Source organism: Citrus clementina, unplaced genomic scaffold (genome assembly GCF_000493195.1).
Source record: "Citrus clementina cultivar Clemenules unplaced genomic scaffold, Citrus_clementina_v1.0 scaffold_4, whole genome shotgun sequence".
NCBI classification, from domain to species: domain Eukaryota; kingdom Viridiplantae; phylum Streptophyta; class Magnoliopsida; order Sapindales; family Rutaceae; genus Citrus; species Citrus x clementina.
In genome coordinates, this window is record NW_006262274.1 from 5,151,310 (window position 1) to 5,157,312 (window position 6,003).

At 34.4% G+C, this 6,003-nt stretch overlaps 1 pseudogene; it reads right to left on the reverse strand.

Moving 5' to 3' along the window:
• Positions 1 to 1,198: 1,198 nt before the first annotated feature.
• Positions 1,199 to 4,940, reverse strand: LOC112098996 (annotated as a pseudogene).
• Between the last annotated feature and the right edge of the window lie 1,063 nt (positions 4,941 to 6,003).

The window sequence follows — 6,003 nt, forward strand, 5'->3', positions numbered from 1 at the left end:
AATCGGTCGAGCCGAGTTTCGCTTCCTTGACCCACGGACCCATTGAAAGTTCTATTCGAATTGAGTTTCCCGGTGCTTATAAAAAGCATTTCTTTTCCTTGTCGTAGATTTATTCACAAATGAGTTGATTAGCATCGAAGTTACCTGAGAGTCTGAGACCATGCTAGTAGGAGAAATTTGAAAAGAAATTATTTTACTGAATTAATTTATTTTATCTTGTTGTAACTGAAATACTACTTTTTTTTTTGGGCTATCACTGGGGCTTGATTTACTTTAATAGTAGCAGCCACCGACTTAGGCATTTTTTACTTCTCACCACACAATTTGATCTTTTAATTCGTTTTAGCCACATAATCTATCTATCTCTCACCTATTGCTTACTTAAATCTCATACATATTTTATCTACTAATTTTTATAAATATTAGTCAAATGTATTTTATTATGTTTCTCTCGTAACTGCTCCAAATGTGTACGATTAATACTTAACCCTCCCTTTTAATTTACCGTGCAATCTCTATCACTTAAGTCACATATATATTTTACCTATATTTTACCCCAAAAAATATAAAAATAAAAGAAAAAGAATATGTGTAGCAATTTGCATATAACTAACAAAGCATTGACGGTGTGTAGCCTTTCAATACTTCACGAGTGGCTTTTCTTGTGTGTTAGTACTTGTAATAATTGTGTAGTGTATAAATGACATTTTATTATTAAAGTGCGTCCATTTTTAGATATTACTTACACTACTAGAAAAATGGTCTTTACTGACTTTAGAATAGTGTCAGAAATTACTTTTACTGACACTTGTTAATTGTGTCAGTAATCTGGGAGTCAGAAAAATAGTGACACTTGTAAGTGGTGTCAGTGATTACTATTACTATAGTATCACCGATATTATGACACCATAGTGTTAGTAGTTATTGATATTTTATTAGTGTCTATGATTACTGTTACCATGGTATCACTAGTTAATTTATTTTTTAAAAAGTAAAAAATTAAATTGGATCATTGCCTATTGATTTATTTGTAAAATTAAAAGCACCACAAAATAACAAAAAGAAATTGATTTATATCACAAAATCTTTCATTTCACATTTAAATATTATTAGTATATATTACAAATTGAACTTCAATAGCCAAAATATGAGATATCCTACTCTCATAACTAAATAATCCAAATTCAATACATAAAAATTAGTCTCTGTCCCTATCTGACCAACTTCCATCAGAATTAGCCTCATCACTTCTGCTTTCACTGTGATAATTGGAGCGCCTCCGACTCCAAGTTGTTTCATGAACTTGACGTTCATCATCATGGCTTCTGCCAGAACCACTTTTCACAATATCAGCCTCCCTTGATCTGGACCTTCTGTAATGATGCCTGCATAGGAAATTACAAAACCATAAATAACCAGAAGATTTCTAACATCAGCAGTAAATACATTAACTAATGAAATTTGATCATAGTTTGGATCATCATCCCTTGTACATAAGATTGCAATGCTACATCACCAAAGGCTTCTTGTTGAATCTAATTATTTTCTTGCCATGCTTGCAATATGGTCATTACGCCACACACTAATCATACATTTTTGAAAGTGGGTTTTAATCTCGAACAATAGACCAAAAAAACCAACAGAAGAACTTTCTTTAAATCTTGCATTGTGAGAACATCTTTTCATTATTCATTGCTTCTAAGAAAACCGAGTTAGGAGACTTGAAGAAAACACAAATGAAGAGAACGATACTATGAAGAAACCTCTCAAAATCATCGGTTAAACATGGAAGTTTAAACTAAAAAATTCAAATAACAGAAAGTGAATTAAATAAACAAGAGTTCATATATACCAAGTACAGTTTTTAGTGTCTATGACTAGTAATAAAAGCATACCTATCGGCATTAGTTGAATCTATCTTGTTCCTCGTTTGTCCTGAGCGTTCTTGATTCCAGGTCCCAGATTCATCAGAATAACCAAATAAAGCAGCCATCTTTTTCACCCAATATCTCGGAGGTGGTTTATCCCAATCAGCCTATTCATAGTCTCCGCCAGGGTTGCGAAAATAGTGGATAAAATTGCAAGCCATTCCACGAGAGCATGTCTGTTAAAATATGCCCAACAAAGATAACAAGAGTGTAAAAAAAAGAAGAAAAGAAACAAACTCATTTCATATCAAAAGCAAAATGGCAAAGAAAAAAGCAAGTGTATAAGCCGCACAATTATAACTCTGAAAAATGAGACAATTGGCTGTACCTTTAGTCTTGACTTCATATATTCCCCACATATGGCAATCTTCCATCTAGTCACATTAATAAATTCACATGTGATCTGTCAAGAAACACACAAATAAATAAACCATCACCATCCAGAAAATGACAAGCTGTAAAATTCAGTAAACAGTAATGTGTTGATTACAATTTAAGCATGGAGAAAAATTTCAGATTAGACTATGTCAACAGTGTCCATAGATAGTTAAAAGATGGGAGAATGTGCTGGCGTTCACTAAGCATATAATTTTTCACAGCTTAACCCATTACAATTTTACCAGTGTCAAGTCTAAAGGAAACTAGTCAGGAATCTTCTGTAAAGTAAATAAATAGTGAAACAACTGTTCTCATAGCAATAAAATGAAATTATTTTAATAATTTTCTTCAACTTTCAGACCAATTAAACAAGTGAAGCAATTTTAGTACAATGAACAGCAATTTAAGTTGAATGGGCAATTGGAACAATTACGGAACAACTAGACCCCAACGAATACTGCAAAAACAACCCTTAAACAATGACTTAAGAAAGTATAAGCTTCTCTTAAGAAAGTAGAAGCTTCTCCTAGATCATGCCTTTTCAATCTCCCTTTGCTAAGAAAGCTGCCCTAGTATTTAAGACTATCCAAATCCTATCAACATGTTGGGACATTCAAATACAGCCTCCAAGAAGACATGCTGTAAGCTTTACAACTGAAGTCTGTCGGATAAACCAAATCTTATACCCAATGCCAAGAGCTTTAATTCAATCCATTTTGACAGGCACCAATTACCAGGAATGCAGGCAGACAAAGAGGATCAAAATGACAGGATATCAGTATTCTGGAATTTCTATCAGAAACATGAAAAGTGGCAAGGCCTATTCACTGAGAGCCAAACATTTTTTAAATAGTAGTTACTTTATATAAAACAAACAAATATAAAGTAGAAAGTAAGCTCCAACAATTCTTCACAAAGACTTGTTTCCCAGCAAAGTAACGACCATTGACAGAATGGTAAGCGAGAACAGCTAATTCCAGGGACTTATAGTGAACATAGACATTTCCTCTTAAGTGGGAAGAACCATTTCTACACACCTGCGCATATTTGTTAGTTAGTAAATGAAGAGCACCAACAACATGTGTCAGTAAATAGGTGTTGTGGCAAACAATCCCAAACCTTCCAAAGTAATGACCATTGTTAGATGACCAGCTCTGACAATCGACGATATATAGTATATTCCACAAGAAACTACTAGTTGTTAAGGAGAAATTTTTAACTCAAACAGAGTTGTACAGTTATGTGACTAGTGAGAGAGAGAAAGAAAGAAAGAAAGAAAGAAAGAAATAACGAAAGAAAGAAAGAGAAATAAGCCAAACATATAAACAAGAAATTTCATAATAGCTAAAATCATTTGCAGCATGTAGGATACATAATAGCTCATAGCCTTCACTCTTACCCAATCAAGGCCAACACCATGAATCTCCATCATTATGAAAACATAAATCTCTGATTTCACATAGTCAAAGAAAATAAATAAAATGTGAACTCAAAAGAACTCACCAGTGATACTATCTAGAATAGTTATAAACACATTACAATATATCAACTGGAAAAATATTTTTCTATATAAAAAGCATCTTCTATATAGCAAGGACAATGCGTATATAAAATGATCCAACAAATTGCACAAAAGTATAGAAGTTTGGAAGAGTCCTTATCAGGATACAAGAATCAGCAATTACATACCTCGAGCCTCTCATCTTGCTCCCAAGCAAGCCCGAGACCATTATACATATTCTTGATGAGTAGAGTGCACGATTTATCAAGGTAAAAATGAACTATGCTGCATCTCTGACCAAACCGACAAGCTCCAGTCTTCAAATGGAAAGGACAATAAGCTTTATCCTGCCATATATAATAAAAACATGATTGACCATGATAAATAGGCAAATATAATAGAAATGAAATATAATACAGTAATTGCAAATTGAAAATTTCAGATAGACAGATTGAAAGAAAAGGCATGCCTGTTCAGTTCCAAAATTGGGCACTTGTTGAGCAACAATCTCCAATGCCTGTTGTGCATTCTGGTGATCAGCAAAGGCTTCTGATTGTGGGGGCAGAGGATTTGATGTAGGCCTATCAACATCCTGCAAAAGGAAGTAATAACGTAGAAAGTTTAATTTTTGCCATAACCGAAGAGAATGGGCATCCTGAAGTAAAGTAGAAACAAGCCTAACATAGTTGTCAATAGAGTCAAAATTACCTCTTTTTTACTTAGTGGGTTCGCATCCTTCTTCGGAACTCTGACCTTTTTCTTCCTGATAATAATATCATTTCCTTGCCATATAATTTCAGCAGGCCCTTCGCCAACATATTCCCAATCATCATCCTCATCACATTCATTCTCCTTTCATCTCCAAATTCGCGATGCTCCGAGAACATGCCGTAGCTGGTGAGCAAGCGGAGGATATGTTGCAAGTTCTCGGCGTCCCCACCGCCGGATTGGAGGATACGTGTCAAGATCTAGGAGGCGGAGAGAGAGGCGTTGGCCCCAACTTGCCAGATGGCATCCGGTACATGGAGACGGATGGCAGCGGTTAGAGACATGGGAACACTTATCATGTTGGCCAGCTCCATTACGACCAATCTTACCTTCTTCCCGCCATCTCTGCACTCGTTATCTTCCATTACTGCTTACTGACCTTTGATTTCGCAGCACCATGCCGGCCAATCAAAAAGATAAGACTTGAGCACTTTTTGACAATTTGGATGTTAGGGATTTTTCAGATCTGGGGAGCTTAGGAGGGAACGAATGCTTTGTTAGAGGGAGTTGAAAAGTTGTATTTTGGATAAGGTAAGACTTGTGCATTTGTTTTGTTTTTATCCACTCAAAAAGTATAACTCTAAAAAAATTAAAAATTATTCGTAGCCTAGTGGTCTTTTGATTCAATGTAGAAGTTCTAGGTTTAAGAGGTCTTGGGTTCGAATTCAGACTAAAACAAAATTAAAATGATAATTTTTAATTGCTGATACCTAAGCGTCATTGATCGCTATTACTAAAGCTATTGATACTTCAGTATTAGTAATTAGTGATACATATTTGTTAAACGCGGAAAATGATCCAAATATATGTATATACTGATACTTTTAAATAAAGTGTCAGAACACAAGTATCAGTAAAGACCATTTTTCTAGTAGTGTTATTATTTAAAAAATAAACTAAATATAATTCTTTTAAAATATAGGGGAGATACCACTTGAAATTGGTAATCTCCAAAATCTGGAGGTGTTGGACCTTGGTCAAAACAAATTAATTGGTACTGTCCCAGCTGCAATCTTTAATGTGTCAACACTCAAATTTATTGAGCTTCAAGATAATTCTCTCTCTGGAAGTCTTTCGTCCATCACAGATGTCCGACTACCAAATCTTGAAAAGCTTCATTTGTGGGGTAATAATTTCAGTGGCACAATTCCTCGTTTCATCTTTAATGCTTCTAAGCTCTCTATACTAGAATTTTCAAAAAATTCATTCTCCGGTTTTATTCCCAACACATTTGGCAACTTAAGAAACCTTCAGAAGCTGAGATTATATGATAATTATTTGACATCTTTAACTCCAGAATTGAGCTTTCTATCCTCGTTGTCAAATTGCAAGTCTTTAACACTTATTGACTTATCAAATAATCCACTAGATGGCATTCTTCCTAAGACGTCTATCGGAAATCTTTCTCATTCTTTGAAAGATTTTAAA